The sequence below is a fragment of the Lissotriton vulgaris genome, chromosome 3_2, assembly GCF_964263255.1.
Source record: "Lissotriton vulgaris chromosome 3_2, aLisVul1.2, whole genome shotgun sequence".
NCBI lineage: Eukaryota > Metazoa > Chordata > Amphibia > Caudata > Salamandridae > Lissotriton > Lissotriton vulgaris.
This window is the reverse complement of record NC_141690.1, coordinates 282315353-282332217: the sequence shown is the minus strand read 5'-3', so window position 1 is coordinate 282332217 and position 16865 is coordinate 282315353. Positions and strand designations below refer to the sequence as shown.

The 16865-nt window shown below is 45.8% G+C and overlaps 1 pseudogene; it reads left to right on the top strand.

Annotated features, from left to right (window-relative positions):
• Positions 1-13279, top strand: part of LOC147725693 (uncharacterized) — an 83772-nt pseudogene extending 70493 nt beyond the window's left edge.
• The last annotated feature ends 3586 nt before the right edge of the window (positions 13280-16865 follow it).

The window sequence follows — 16865 nt, the reverse complement described above, 5'->3', positions numbered from 1 at the left end:
GTTGGTAAATTCTTTGACGATGTTGAATAGTTCCTTGCTGTTGTGGGCGTTGTTGTCTAGTCGGTCTTTGAATGCTGATTTCTTGGTTGTCCGGATTAGTTGGTGGTGTTTGCGGGTGACGTTTTTGAAGGCGGCTCGGGTGATAGTGTTTGGGTCTTTTTTCCAGGCTTTCTCAAGGGTACGACAAAGCTTCTTGGATTTCTTAAGGTCATCGTTGAACCAGGGGGCGTTTTTGCTGCCTTGCTTGATTTGATGGTTTTTCAAGGGTGCTAATTCATCGGCGATGTGGGTGATCCATTGTGTGAGGTTGATGGCTGCTTGGTTTGGGTCCGATGAATTGGCAGGAGGGTTTTGGAGAAGCGATGTGAAGATCTGGTCGGTGGTGATTTTGTTCCAGTTTCTTCGCAGAGTTGGTTGAGGGTGGTTGTGGATCGTGGTTTTTTTGTAGTTGAAGTGAACGCAGCTGTGGTCCGTCCAATGGAGAGCTGTGATGTGATTGAAGGAGATGTGCTTGCTGTAGGTGAAGATGGGGTCGAGCGTGCGCCCTGCATAGTGGGTGAGGCTCCTGTTGGTATGGACACCAGCTTTTCCAGTGATACCCAGGCCTTGGATGGCGCACAGGCTGCCCCAGCATCGGCTGCGGACAGTACGGAACATCATCTGTGCTCATATTACATAATTTGTGAGGTGTTACAGGAAACATGGTCGGCAGAGGCAGGCAACGATAATGTTGTGTCTACAAGCCAGGACATATAAAAATGTGATTCATTTGGCTCGTCGTGTGCTAGGAGAAATTCTGCCTTCTTTAAAACAAACTAAAATTGGAACTCCCAAAAAAATTGAAACTTTGTTTGGGCATGCATGGCTTTCAAAATGCTTGTAGTAGTTCGAACTATACCTACCGTACACATTAGAGCTATGTCTTGAGTAACAATTTATCCTTTTTACATTTCTTTCTTTGTTTTTTAAGATTTTAAAAATATTTTAACAAAACAAATGTTTTTATTATAGCTATGTGCATACCAATATCAAATCAGCCTAGTAGTACATTAATAATTTACATATGTCATCCAGTCGGAAGAGGAGTGGGTGTTATATTCCATATAGGTACCCTAATATAGGCCCAGGTAACATTGTAACCCTTCACCTATATTCTTCCCTACATAACACTTATAACGGTTTACAGAGACTGACCTTTTACCTAGATAGGACACTGCATTCAGAACGCTAGTTTTCCCTAGTTCGAATCTCATACATTATGCATGTGGTTTCTTGGAAGCACAGCAGGACTACAGTCTCCTGTATAATGTCTATGTATATAGTTCATGCCTGAAGTAATTCTTAGACCTACACAGTAACATAGCGAGGTAAGACGCCTGGGGAGACGTATGGGTATATGTTCATAACATCTTGCTAAGACAGACTGAGGAGACCGACAATTCACGGCTGACACACTGACCAGAGACGCTGAGGTTCCTGCATGCAGACACTCCAGCTCGCAGTGGTCTAAAACAGCTCTCGCGGGGTGTCCAACTTGAGACCTGGATGGGGTCCCACAGTCTCTCACTTCAGATAATGGGCTTGACTATATCCTTGAGGGATTCTTGGCTTAACACCTACACACATGCAAGATACACTTAGGTACATCAAGTTAGGGAGCCATCGTAAGAGTACGCACTTTTATTATCATGTGTTTTATATACTTATATGTATTCATGATTACTGCAAGACGGTAGAACTAGACCATCCATTTACTTTCATAGTTCTGCTAATCATTTATATCTGCGACTGTCTAACGGATGTTGCAGTTCATCTGTTCTACACTAGAATAACAACTTCAATAAATATTTATTGAAAACACCCAGCCTGTTTATTCTGCGTATCTCTGAGACAGACTAAGGGGTCGATTAGGATCGCGGACGGACCCTAGAGCAGGAGGGAACCTCCGCATGGCATGCGGAGTTCCCTCCTGTGCAATTAGGATGTGACCGCCACCCTGGCGGTCACATCCTCTATTTTTAACATTGCAGCGGGTGCAGCTTCAAGCTGCACCCGCGGCAATGTTAAAAATGCACGCATTGCATTTGCATGCAGAAAGAGGCAGGCACCGCGCGGTGCCTGCCGCTTTCTGCATGCAAATGCAGGGGGGTACCATAGGTACCCCCCATGTGCACCCCCCACACCCCTTCACCTAGGGGGCCCGCAACGGGCCCCCGCAGTGAAGATCCGTATGCTTTTCCGCGGCGGAAAACCCGCCGTGGAAAAGCATTTTTTAAAGCCCATCCTGATATGGCGGACGGTGTCTGAGAGACACCGTCACCATATCAGAGCTTTTCCGCCGCGGTTGTAAGCCGACCGCGGCGGAAAAGCTGCGGACGGAAACCAGGACCCACCAGCCATCCTAATGTGGCGGTGGGTCCTTGGTCAGTCTGCTGCGGTTTTTCCGCATCCTCTGGGCCGCCGGTGGCTTCCGCCGGCCCCGAGGATGCGGAAAAACTGCGATCATAATCGGCCCCTTAGTAAGCACGAGTGACTGAGCGTAAGGTAGAATATTTTTTCCACCGTCCTAAGGGAACAGGGTTGTCATGTTCGATGGTTGCCAATAACTATTCTCGCCGTGGTAAGAGGAGATTCTAGTGGCACTGTGAGCTAGGTGATACAGAAGGTCAACATACCCGGTGGTGGTGTACATAGTCAATCTGACAACAATCCTACAGTGTATGCTGTCTGAATGCGCAGATCCTGTATCGTTTTTATAAGAACTACAAAACAGGATACTGTCCTCAAAATTGCTGTGAAGACGAGTCAGGCCTCTAGTGAGCTGCAGCACCACAATCTGTGTTGCAGGGCTTCGGGAAGTCTGTAGGATGACAGGAGCAGCAGACCAGTCAGCTTTGTTGTGGGGGAGTGACTCCATGACTCCAAGGGAGATTTCTTCAGGTGTCCTTGATACCCACAGGTCTGCTGAAGAACCTGGATAGAGCACAGACACAGGCGACGAAGAAGTCTTCAAGAACAGTGATACCAAGTGCAGCAGGAGTCTTCCTTGGTACAGTCTCAGTTCCAGTCAAAGTCCAACGAAGTCAATGTGTCCAGACGATTGAAGAGCAACGCAGTTTCAGGATTGAGTCTTGTCCCATGGCAAATCTGAGGACCCACCCACAGTGGAGCACTTAAATACCCTAAGGAAAAGGTTGGAGCGGCTCTGGGGTCCCACCCAGAATAGGGGCTCGACAGAAGGGAGGGTACAAGTACAGGACAGGAATGTGTTGTATAATGATAAATACAGCATATTCCTGTCCTATAATGTAACACACCAAAGCAAGGTGACTCGCTGTGCTGTGGAAAAGTTTAATAAATATTCCCCAAAGTTTAGAATAGTGCGTTTCCCCACTAGAGAATATCTCATTAGGTGTTCAAAACCCAAAGGTGGAAGTGAAAGCAGTCCTTATCTGACTGGTGGAGTGGTGTGGCTCACTGGTTAGAGGCGGCAGACCCGGATGCAGAGAACGGCCCAGGACCAGGGTTCAATTCCCGACGCGACAGGGTCGTGGACCAGGGTCAGCGGACTCGATAACTCTCGCCTCGGTGCCTACTCTAACCATGGATCACACTCTGCAACTCTGGGCATTAGCTTGCCTCATCTCTACAACGGCCCCCCACATTCTCCGGGGATGCCTGGTTTCACCTTGGAGATACCCAGTAGGGACCAGCTCACAGGGATAGCCAGGACGGGTTCCCCAGCGGTCTACAGCGCCACGACGCCTCAGAGCAGCAGTGCGCTTTACAAGAACACATACATTACATAACTGGCAGAAAGGAGAATATTGTGCAGTTTTTGCTTTTTTACACAAAATGTATTACTGACTGCGAAAGGTGGCAGCTACACACGTTGTGTGTGAAGGGAGTCTCCCTGAGCTCGGCTCAGTTTTTTCATCTGAAAAGCTATTTAATTTCAACCTTAATATTCTACTATGTTTGACAGAAAAGAACATTTTCATTCCTGTAAGACCTTTGGGAAGAAGAGAGTTAATGCGTATGACCCAGATAAGGAATGCCTTTACTGCTTTCATCCCAAGCATGAGGTAAATACTCTGAGGGTGAGGGAAGGGAGGCTTCTCCTGTGGCTTCAGAAAACTAAATCTCATAAAACATCTTCTGGAAAGGATATTGACACCTCTCCTAGGTCTCACAAAAGGTCTAGATCCCATAAAGGGACGTCAGAGGAGTCTAGAAAATCCTTGAGGACTTCTCATTAGCCTCACATTTCCAAGAAAAAGGAGAAGGAAAATAATTTCTCCTCAGAAACATCCTTACCCGGCCCTTCGATGCCATCTGCCAAGGATAGGGAAAGCCCTCATCCCCCTCTGCTGATCCGACCACAAGGCATATATCTTCTTCCAAGTCCCTCTCGATGATGCCTTATCGTTGACACCAAGATCGTCAATGACTACAAGTACCACCATCTATCTTCAAGACCGTCAAAGGCAAAAACTATGACAACTTCCTCCATCAGCTCTTCCATATCGTCTACAAAGATTCAGGTGACAATGAGTCTGTCGGTCATACTACTGTTGATGAGGGTCCCAGCAACGCCCCCGTCGACAACGGCCCCATCGGCGTTGATCCCATCAACGTTGCTCCGTTGATGGCAGTCTCATTGACGGCGGTCCCGTCAATGACGCGACCACAATGCCAAAGAAGGACGCTTACATCCCTCTGATGACGACACCGTCGTTGCAGTGGCGGCTGTCCGCCCAGAAGCAGGAAGCACCCAGGCTCCCTGAGTCAATCACAACGCTGCGTTGTGATTGGTCTGAGCACCGTGGTTCGGCGGTCATCCAGGGACTGGGATCCTGAGCATGTTCTCCACCCAGGCTGTAATGCAGCCGGTTTGGAGAATATGCAAAGTGTGCATGATGGTTTGGCTGGCCTTAGATGGGCACCAAACTGTCAAGAACACTGATAACAATGCATACCGCTCCCCGTGGGTGGTTGTTATCCCACTGGCCCCGCATCCAAGACTCCGGGACACAAATAGAACAATAATAAACCACAGTTTATTATTCTTTTCTTTACGCTGCTGGAAGGGGGGGGGTGATGCTCCTCCGCCATAGCCGAGGAGCCGCTGGGTCGTTGACTATTAAGGTTCCTAAGGTCACCAGAACCTTTCTACGTCCAGAAGTCACCTCACCCTGCAAGGTCTCACCTCTAGCTCCAAGTCAAATGCTGGACATTAAGGAATCTGATGATGATGACGGCGGACTGTTTGGTTCAGCCCACAGCCCTTCAGAAGTGAATGTTAAATGCCAGGAGAAAGAAGAGGATTTTGAGGAGGAAGGGCATTACTATCAGCATTAGTATCCTCCTCATCCAATACATTATGAGCCTCACTGATATTATTCCGACCCTCCACCTACGCGGAATCCTGCACATATTCTTGCTTCCTTGATACAGGACCTCCAGGACATGCTCACAGAAGCATTTACTGCAACCCCCTGTACAGCAGCCTGGTGCGCCACCACAACCAGTCGCCCATCTTGCTCCAGCACCTCTCACTCTGCCAGTTACACCTAGAATGATGCCTGCCTTCCATGTAGCAGCACCACCGAGAGATGATGATAATGGATGATGAAAGAGAAGCGGGTGAGATCCCTGACACACAGCCACCTTTGGATGAACGGGATGACTACGTTCTACCAACGCAATCCCCACCTCCGCAGCAACCTGCTGATTCACCTTCTTAAGATAACAGAGGTTTCCATAATCTCCTGGTGAGGGCGGCTGTAGGAAAGTAGGATCTTTCTGGCACAGATACCCCCACGTTTTTGCCTGCTGTTAGTGTGTTTTGAATGTAGTTCACAGGGATCCTACTAACCAGGACCCCAGACGTTGTGCTCTCTCCTCCAAATTCCATGGTAAGTACTTTGTACACCCCACAATTGGCATACTAGGGTACCATTGTAAGTCCCTATTATATGGCACTGAGTTACCTTGGGCACCTATGGGCTGCAGCATGTGTAGCGCCGCACAGCAAGGTGAGTTGCTACATTGCACGACAATGTCATAAACATGCTCCAAGACTTATGATGTCATCAGAGCCACGAAAGTTGGCCTTGCGTGGCTTCATAAATGTCATTTCTGAGTTGCTTCGCTCCTACACCACGTTGCACGGTGTAAGAGTGACGCAAAGTGGCTTGTAAATGCACCCCGACATACTTACATACATACAAACATATGTACATGCAACTGGCGGCGGCAGGCTTGCTGGAGAAGAATAAACACCTCAATTAAGCACAAAATCTGGGTCTGTTCTTTCCTCATTTAATTCGAGAGCTGAGGCGGCTGCTCCAGCGAATGTGGCGAATTTACATACATACATGCATGCATACGTACGTACATACATGCATACTGTGCCCCAGATTGCAGTGAACCAAAGACCACGAGTTGGTAATAAGACAGTCTAGTGCTGCCTCTTTCTTGAAATTTAAAAAGTGATTTTCCCTTCCTGTGATTGCATCATCTTTAACAGTTTTTGCTTGTGTTTGTTACAGTTTAAAAACTGCCAGTAATTGCATCATTTTTCACCAGTTTTGTTTAGAAACTTGTGGTTTTGTACTTGCCAGTGACTGTTTCATTTAACCTGTTGAATAGTGAGATTTGCAGTCCAAAATCTGCTGTTTATTTCCTCACATTTCCTGTCACTATCTCTTTTTCCCTCCTAATGTCTCCCTTGCTCTGTGCTCAGACCTGTAGGTTAAGTAATCCACCCCCAGCTCCCATTTTGTGTTAGCAGGTGAGTGAAACCAGATTCCCCCTCCTTTCCACTTTAGCAACATGGATACTTCACATAAGAGGTGAATAGAGGGTGCTCTGAGACAGCAGTAATATGCTGTGAGCTGTTTAAGCTGTGTTTTTTTGGGATTGTGCACCCACTGTAAAGAAACAAGGGAACCCAAGTAAGATCTGCTTCTCGGAAGCCGGCATTTACTGTCTGCAACCCAGGAACACGGACCTAGCACAACCCTATATCTGGAATTAGGAGAACAGCGCTGTGGTTCCCTTCCCCATTGGGATACTCAAGCCATCGCGCCTTCCCCTTCCTGGCACTGGATGGGTCTCATAATACCGCGCCATTACCTTTGACCCTCTAAGCGGTCTGGTTCCCCTACACCTCTGATTGTATTTTTCTTGGACTGGCTGTTCGCCATTAGTGCCCTCAGTTCCATATTTGTTACTAACCATGCAGGAGTTGCCAACATTTATTACTGGCAATTGCACACAGGTATGCCTATTCTAAATGTCCTGATGATGATCCATTTGTTGTATATATAGATCGAAACACTGTCTACACCCAATACACCTTCTACACTGCTCTAAATTGTCATTTAATATGTAAAGGTGTTCTCTTGCAATTTGTTACATTGAAAATTGTGTGTTTAACAAACCTACAGCTTTGCCTGAGACTTTTGTGTTCATTTTTTGTCCCTCTTGGTTTAGTTGGATGCAGGCTTGTGTCCCACTTGCAAATTGTCTTGTCTGTATTATTCCTATTTGAATTTAAAATATTAAATATCTGACCTCTGTCCGGCTGGACAAGTTATACAAATATAGTACTGACTGGGTCTATTTTAACCCCCCCTCCCTTTTTACTGCTGTTTCTCTAGGGACCACTGTTCTTAAAAACAGACCTGTATGTTAAGCAATGCACCCTCAGCTCCCATTTTGTGTTAGCAAGTGAGTGAAACAAGATTCCCTCCCCCTTCCCCCTTAGCAACAGGGATATTCTACATCAGAGAGTGAACAGAGGGTGCTCTGGGACAGCACTAATCTGCTGTGAGCTGTTTACTCTGTGTTTTTTAGGGATTGTGCACTCATTTTTTGGCTAGGAGGGTGAATACAGTTTTATACAAACAGTATTGTTAGAGGCCGTAGTTTGTTAGGCCCTTACCTGGAGAAGTCAAAAGTGTGGATTGAGCCTGTCTGTCTCCTAGGAGAATCTGAATTGAGGAGCAGCTTCCAAGTTCCTGGGCAGGAAACCTTGCGTGAGGTCGCAGGGACCCTATATAGTCTGTTATTGGATGCTACATGTGTGCACTGATGGATGGTTGCATCTGGTGTTTCTATTGGATTAGGGTTAGTGTTTTCATTGGTTGGGTATTTCAGGTTTCTGATTGGTTTCTGGGTCAGAGATTCTATTGATGTAAGGCTTAGGGTTAGTGATTTAATTGGTGGATAGGTTTAGGGTTTTGGATAGGTTCCTGGGGCTGAACTTTCTATTGGACGTCGGGTTTAGGGTTTCCTGTGTGACTGGCTGCTGGGACTAGGGTTGGGATTACAGCAAGGTTTAGGCTTTCTATTGGACATAGGGCTTAGGTTTTCCTTTGTGTATTGGTTGCTGTAGAATAGGGTTGGGCCTAGGGATTTCTATTGGGCGTTCCTGATTGATTGGTTGGACTAGGGCATTGATTGGTTGTAGGGTCTTGGTCTCCTATTGGACAAAGAAATTAGGGCTAGTGATGTGATGTTAGGATTAGGGTTCTCATTGGCTGAAGGGGTCATCTGAATAAGAGGGCTGTATAAGGCCAATGCTTAGGGCATCTCAGCCTGGGCGTCGCGGCTAAGGGTGGAGAGGACAATGGTGAGTGCCTGTTTGAGCCTGTTGGGGACTAGGGGCAGAAATGCTGGCCAAATGTATATACACCAGCATCCACCCTACACCACCCACACCCACAACCATAGTAACCCACTCACACCAAATGTACTCCACTTATTTACAACAAACCAACCCTATGCACAATTCAAAGTCTCAGCACCCATTACTAAACCACACAAACCACACCTATACACCCTTCTATCCCAGCTACCACGCATTTCTATCATCACCTACAAACAGCACACAGCTCTATGATTAACACAACCCAATTCCACACCACACTGAACTATATCCCAACCAGACACACACTCCATGCTCTAATTATACTCAACAGACTTTTAGCCTTTTTATTTTAATTTACTTTCCAGTTCCCTTCTGTGCTATCATTCCACAGGACACTATTCTTCTAGGTAGCGCTGAGATGCCCCAGGGTGAGTTGAGCGCTTTATAAACCAAATAACATAACATAACACAGACCCCTTTTTGTCACTAACAAACCCATACTCATCTTTCCATCATTTTTCCAACAAACACCCTCCTCTTGTTTGGACCACAATAAGACAACAACACAACACTTACACACCACTGCACCAAACATATTACCTCTTGCAGCAACAAGTCTAAGACAAACACTCTTAACTCTACTTCATCCTCTCTTACAAACTACATACACTGTACTCACAAACACATCACCACCCCTTTTCCTTACAACTTCTACTCACAAACAATACTATACTAACAGCTCCTAAAACAAACACATCAGCATCTCCTTTCACTACTCCTCAAGAACAAAACATATCACGCACACCAGCACAACAAAATCTCTCAAGCACAACACCTCAAAATACTTACCATCACCAACTACAAACATACACCCACCTTTCATATTACACAAATGAACAACCTCCAATACCAAGCTTTCTCTCTTCCACCACACCCATCACATATACAGCATCACAGCAACTCTATTTTAACCACCTCTCATGCATTGGACAGTTTAGAACCTTACTACATGACCCACAGGCTGCACCACCACCCCTAACTCATACACCTTCCGCCCTAAACAGACGCAAACAAAATAAGCAACGTGCCACACCTCACAACTTTGCTTCTCCATGTCTACAGCACAACAAGGTTACACTACAAAAACAACACAGCACAACAACTCACTCTCAAACACCCTCTCAGCCACGTACACATGCAGACCCATCAAAATGCCTTGTGGCCCTGCTGAACAAAGAACACGATACAGAAAAGCTAGACAATTGTTATCCTCATATACCTAATACCAACACTAAGGACACACCAGCTACAAGCCCACAAAATACTGCTCACTCTTCTACAAAACAAAGTCACATTATCGCCAAAGCACATTCTCTAAACTGTCTACTAATAAATGCTTGATCGCTCTTTAAGAACAAACATCACATCGACGACCCTCTCACCGATGCAAAAGGAGACATACTGTTAGACCTAGCGTCATTGGCGTAGGTCTCCTTCCCCTCTCCTCTTGCTATCTTTTGTGTTGGTTGGATTTAGATGCTCTGGACGCCGTGTCACAGCACGAATGCTCCCTGTATATAAATGACTGTATGAATTAGGATAACCATAACGCCAAGATCTGTGTAGCATGTTCCAATAGTGAGTTACCCTTCATTTCCCAATCGCAGATACAAATATACAGCATATCTCTCTGTATATAAGCATGTATTTGTACTATAGATATGTACCTATATGTGTGTATTGCTTTGTATAAATATGTAGAGTAGTTATGTTTAAAAACAATTATGTATTCTATATAGAGATATTTATCTATATATATGTATAGATAGATAGATAGATAGATAGATAGATAGATAGATAGATAGATAGATAGATAGATAGATAGATAGATAGATAGATAGATAGATAGATAGATAGATAGATAGATATATATAGATCTTCATTAGTTCTGCTTAACAAATGTACATATTACTGATAGTAACATTCTGTTTTTAACATGTATATAGGTGACTGCATAAATAAGTAAATATTTTCATCATAACTATTTATCTACACTTGCTGCACTATTGATCTATAAAAATTATACATAAATAAATAAAACTAATTTAAAGTACGACTACACTTGAAAGCCAGAGTTTATTTAATGCATCTTTAATCTACATATATGACCTTCGTTTTTGCCTCTATATACCTTCCATGTACTTTTGGATCTATATATTTATTCTTTTTACTGATTTATTACTTTTCCTCTAATTCAGCATATCCAATGGAGTACTCTATTTTCACCCTATACCGCTCTCAACATATCCTCTACCTCAACCCTGACTCATTTCAAACCTCTTTTTACTACTCTTCCCAATGCACTAACCTATTTCTCACCCAATACCTCTATCAATATATCCTCTACCTCCACTCTCTCACTCATTCCACCCCCCTATACCACTACTATGATCCTCAAAATAACCATTTCAAGACTATTCCCTGCTCCACCCCTCCTTACATCATCTCATACCTCTTTTTACTACTCTGCTCCCCAAAACAAGCCTTTCCAAACCCTCCCTCTGACTCACCCCCTCCACCTCCCTTTTACTCATCCCAAGCCTCTTTCTACTGCTGTGAGCTCCAAAACAAACAAAACATTCTCAATCCTTCCCCTCTATCCCTCCACTATCCTTCTCAATCCAAATAACTGACTAACATATCCACTGCTCAAACTACTTTCCTATTTCACTGTACTAATTCACCACTGATCCTTTATGGGTTCTGGAGTAGCATGCTACTTGCCGAAAAAGCGCTTCAACACCCCATCAGGGGTAGCAAGAGCTACATAAATGAAAACCGTTTCCCTCTTCTACCCCTCCACTATGCTTTTCAATCCAAATAAAAGACTAATATATCCCCCACTCAAACTACTTTCACATTTCACTGTACTAATTCACCACTGATCCTTTGTGGGTTCCGGAGTAGCGTGCTACTTGCAGAAAAAGCACTTTGACGCCTCGTAAGGGGTAGTAAGTGGTATATAAATGCAATTACAATATAATATAAATGCATGCATGCATACCAACATGCACACATACATAAATCCATACATGCACATATATATTCACTATGTTCCTTGAAAGATAATGTATGGAAATATATAGCCTGAAATGCTTTACTTAACTTTATAACTTGTACCTAGCCTCTGTCTTTACCCCACACATACATTCAGGCCACATACATTCAATCAAGCATACACACATGCATGTATATACGTACCCATACATACTTGCAACATATATGCAATCAAGCATAGGCACATGCATACATGTATGCATACATACATACATACCTATATACAGACACACACAGGTAAACAGGCCTCCTTAAGATGCTCCTCCGAAGCTGGTGCGCACGTGGTTGGGCGGATCTCTGTTTCTCATTACTGCAGAGCAAACCCCATACACTCGTCACCATCACACTTTCACAGCTGAATGGTCGTTATGTATCATATACATACATACAGACATGCATAGATACATGCATGTCTACTTGGGGAAATGACGATTTCTAACCTCATTACAATATTCCACTCCAGATCCTAACCATATCCTGCAAGAGTATTTGGGGTTCAAGGGGCTGATTTATGTAATAATCATGCAGGGGGTCCCCTGCTGCGCTGCGTGATCGGGGGCGGGCAGGAATGCGCTGTATTTGACATAGTATTGTGCATTTCTGTCTTTTCCCAGCTCTAGCACAGTGTGCGGCCTAGCACCAACGCAGGCGCCCTTGTACCATGGTGCGAGCCAGCCTGCCTTGTAAGGGGCCCCTTCCTGCACAAAAACAATCCTGAGAGGCCTTCTGCTCATTCTATGTGTGCTGAGAACACATCTCAGGTGCAAATAACTCTCTCTCTGTTGCTTTTCAGGTCCGACCTTGTTCACCGTGGACAATCAGGGCGTCTGCAGGGCGGGCGACCCCCCATATTGGAACAGTAATTACTTTGCCGGCTCTCGTGTTGTGGGGAGGCTGATCAGTGTAAGCCAAGTGCTCTTGAGACCAGGGGGTATTCTGTATGTCGTGAAGGGTTCTGAGCTCTACAGGGGTTGCATGTGTTTAAATTCGCTAGAGGACTGGCTCCTTGGAAAGCGCGTAGGGATTGCAGAATGGGCTGGGTTCCAGCGCCTTTTCTTCCACCCCAATGGAACCCTTTATGCTGTCTCGAATGATGGAGAGCTCTACGCAGGCCCCCCGCCGGACTATGACGGCGAGGCGTGGAAGGACACGCGAGGTATCAAAGTCAGTGATACCGGATGGGATCAATTCTACGCCCTCTTCTTCAACCCCAGTGGGGTGCTGCACGCAGTGACTGCTGAAGGTAGATTTCTAAAAGGAAAACCACCAAGGAATGCAGCTGACGACTGGCTTGCAAGAACCACGACCATCGGAGCAGCTGGATGAGTCGAGTTAACCCGACTCATGTTCTTTACTCCGGACGGCGACCTCTGGTGCATCACCAAGACAGGCGGGAAGGTCTACACGACCTATCCGCCAACCTGGGCGGGCGACGACTGGCTGGCAAGAGCAACAAATACGGTTTCTGGTTTCTTCTATCCACTCATGACATTCACAGCTTAGGGACGAGAAGAAGAACCCAACACCCTTGTCTACGTAAGTATGACGTCATGCCCTCTTCTTTAACACACTTTCCACAACAGCTCTTAGTTCAACTTTGCCTTTGAGTAATTCAGTCAACTTTCCTACAGGGAGTTTTCAAAATGCACAGATGCTATTGTCAGAGTTGCCAACACACTCCATCCATCCTGGGTTCTCAAACTTCATCGTTTCCTCCTAATGACTGACAAATCTCCCTTTTCACAAGCCCCCCTTCGCGCCAATCATGGCAGCTGATTGGGAATAGGTTGGGATGGTGGCAGGGGTGCCAGACCTTGGAGGAGAGTTTCTTTTACATGGCAGGAGCCGTCATTAAAACACCACTTGCCTCAGTCTTTATCTTTTGATTTTCAGAAATAAAACACCAAAGCCGGGTATACTTTTGGAACACTAGACATAGATGTCCTGGATGAGCTGGGGGTATCCTGTTTGCGACCACTAGGTCTTGCTTTACAGACATTTAAGGGCCCATCAAGGGTGGGCGTCCCTCCCTAAGGGACTGATGCAAAAAGAACAAATGGTGGACAAAATGTTAAAGAAAGCCAAACATTCCCCCCTGTTACTGCGACCTGGGCTTAAATCCAACGTTTTTTTGCTCCACATACTATTGCATTTTAAACCAGCCATATGCAAATCAGTCTTGACCCTGCTTCCTATGGGAACAGTCCAACGGGAGGGTTTTGAGTTAGTAGGAAGGGGTGGCACTCAGCTATATTTGCGTACTTCTTAAGGGAAAGCGCAAGTGCAGACAGTGCTAACCAGGTAGGGGAGACCCCTGTAACCCCTATATGCGTGTAGGATAACTCCTACAACCAAGTAGTACAGCTGAATCCTGGACACACGTACATTGTGTACAAATAAGGCCAATTGGAAAATCAATTTGAATAAAGTTTGCAGAAGTCATACAGGAAGGATATTGATGCGAGCCACGACTTAAACTTCACTGCAATAATTGAAATCATACAAGATCTGACACACACCGTGTCTTTCCCCTGACTTCTACTTTTCGAGCACAATCAGAACAGAATGGACGTGTGCCAGGCGAATCCGCTACGCCACACCTGAATCATCTCCACTCCCTCTTGACTGTAGATCGTTGACTACAGGACACACACCCGTGTCCCCACCCGTGGCTTGCTTTGAGCCGAACACGATTGGACAAGTTACTCATTATCCATACACTTGGGTATGTTCTTACTCGCCTTGCGTTCAGACCTGCCGGGTTGGAATTATCACCGGCTCCACGCCCTGAAGAAGTCGTGGGAGTATCCTCCTAGACGAAACACTTGTTGGCTTGTTCTTTTTGGCTGGCTGCTTTTCTACGTGGTCTGAATTAAAGAAACAAGAAAGACTCTTCTGCGAACTTTATTCAGATTGATTTTCCAATAGATTTACGTTATTTTGACCTTATTTGTACACACTAATATACGTGTGCCCAGGATTTGGCTGTACTGCTTCCTATGGGAACAGTCCAGCCCAAACTCCAGGCTAGGACCTCCCTGGACAGGAAACCTAATCCTAGGACCAGATTCGGGGTTTCACCCCTAATCAGCCAGACTAGCTAGAATCTAGTAGATTGACAATTCCGTTCCTCCCTAGAAATCAAGCACTACGTCTTGCACACCTTGATGTTGGTTGCACCAGATGATTTTGGTCACACACACAGGCGCAAGCTCCGCAAAGCCTCACAAGGTATGAGATTCTGCAATGGGAACATCTGCAACATCCGAGGGTCGCAACTTGTGAATCGGACACCGCACAGAATGATCATGCAATCGGATTGGTTCATGATAGAAATGCAGCACAGTCAATGAAGTGGACAACTTTGGATCCCACAACCGTTGATCCACTCGCCACTAACAAGACACTCGTGCATGCAGAGGTCCCTGCAGTTCATAGTAAATGTCGGCAACTTCTTGAGCTCTGCACTCGGCACTTCAGACTCCAGGCATGAGTCTGTCGTTCCAAGCTCACACCACACTGTCCAGCTTTCAGCAGGCGATGTGGGCACTTAGAGGGCACCGCTCTCCCGAAATCACTGGTAGATGGTGTGGGCCCCTCGTATGAGATCTTTGATATCCCTGAAACCTCTAAGAGAACAGGACATGAGCCAACTAGTCCTTTTGAGCCCACTTCAGGGTGCCACACATTAACAGGTTGTTGGCACAGACCAGCCACTGAAGAAAATAGAAGCCTTCTCAGGGGTCTCACTGATACTTGGTCCTTTTCAACCAACAAAGAAGAAATTGGCACAGAAGCTGAAATATTAAAGTAGCATCTTTAATAACCACAAATGAGGGAGACTACGTCACACAGAAGTCTTAGCAACTGAATGAGGCAGTCTGAGGAGTACAGAAGACTGGGGCCTTATATATGCTTAGGGTTACATAGTCAGCATAAAACCAAGGGGAGGTCCTGGCACATGTAAGCATGCAAAATGACTAATATGGACATGCAAGATCTACTTGCTCAACAAAGTGGGAGGAGAGTTACTTCTCCATACAGCAGCAAAAACAGTCTAACAGTTATACTAGAGAAGCGGGTGCATTCTACTAGCTAGGCCCTTCTGAGCATGTGCAAAGCTCTGAAGAGGGAAACAGCACATGGCGAGGACATGGCTATCTAAAATGGCTGCCAAAATACAAAATGGCGTTCGGCTCATGCTAACAAATCCCTGCAATCTTTAAAACCACTATTCAGGAAGGCACGTGGTCCTTATCCTCCATGTGCACAACAGAGTCCTCTGGCAATGTGCACCACGCAGACCAGGTTCTCCGCTCCTGCTTCCTCACAAGTGGATCTCCCCTCCTGGTGGGGTCGCACTGAGTATTAGTTATTCCTCATTGGTCCTTTGAAGCTGGGGGAAGGTTCAAAGGGTATTCCTTTGAACCACAGATGTGTCCCCTAAATTTCCGTCCTGTCTGCCATGAGGTTATAGAATAAAGATCTCTATCTTTATGGGGCCGTCCTCTGGCCCCAGAGGCTGGGTGTCACAATCTCTTCCCTCCCATATATTCCATCAGACCCACAAATGGCAGAGGTCGGCTATCTCAATCACCTGCCCAATGTTTTATGACTGTCGCTGGGGAATGTCAAGATGTGTCCCACCGGACTCCAATGTTAATCAGCGCCAACCACCGTGGCACACAAAGAGTTTGATGCACAGAAATGTCCACTTTCCATAAGTGGCATTTTCACGCAATATATGCCAAGCCCACTCTTACCATTGGAACGGGTTTGGCCCAGGGAAGCCATTGATGGGAAACCTCATGAGGCTGCATCACTACAGTCCACTATTGCAGCTTAAAATCCAGGTGACCCCTTTCAAGGGCAGCTTAAGGGAAAAGGAAGTCTCCTCTGTAGGGGAACTCTCATGGGTCTTTGTTACTAACTGGGCAGTGAACACCCGTAGGTGCCTGCCCAGCCCTTCACCTTCCATCCTAGTTGAGGCCAAAAGCCTCCTCCGGATGGACCATGTTTGCTCCATGCCAGCCAGAGTGCGTGCACAAGAGCAGATTCATAGATCTGCTGTGGCAGGTCAGACTCATGG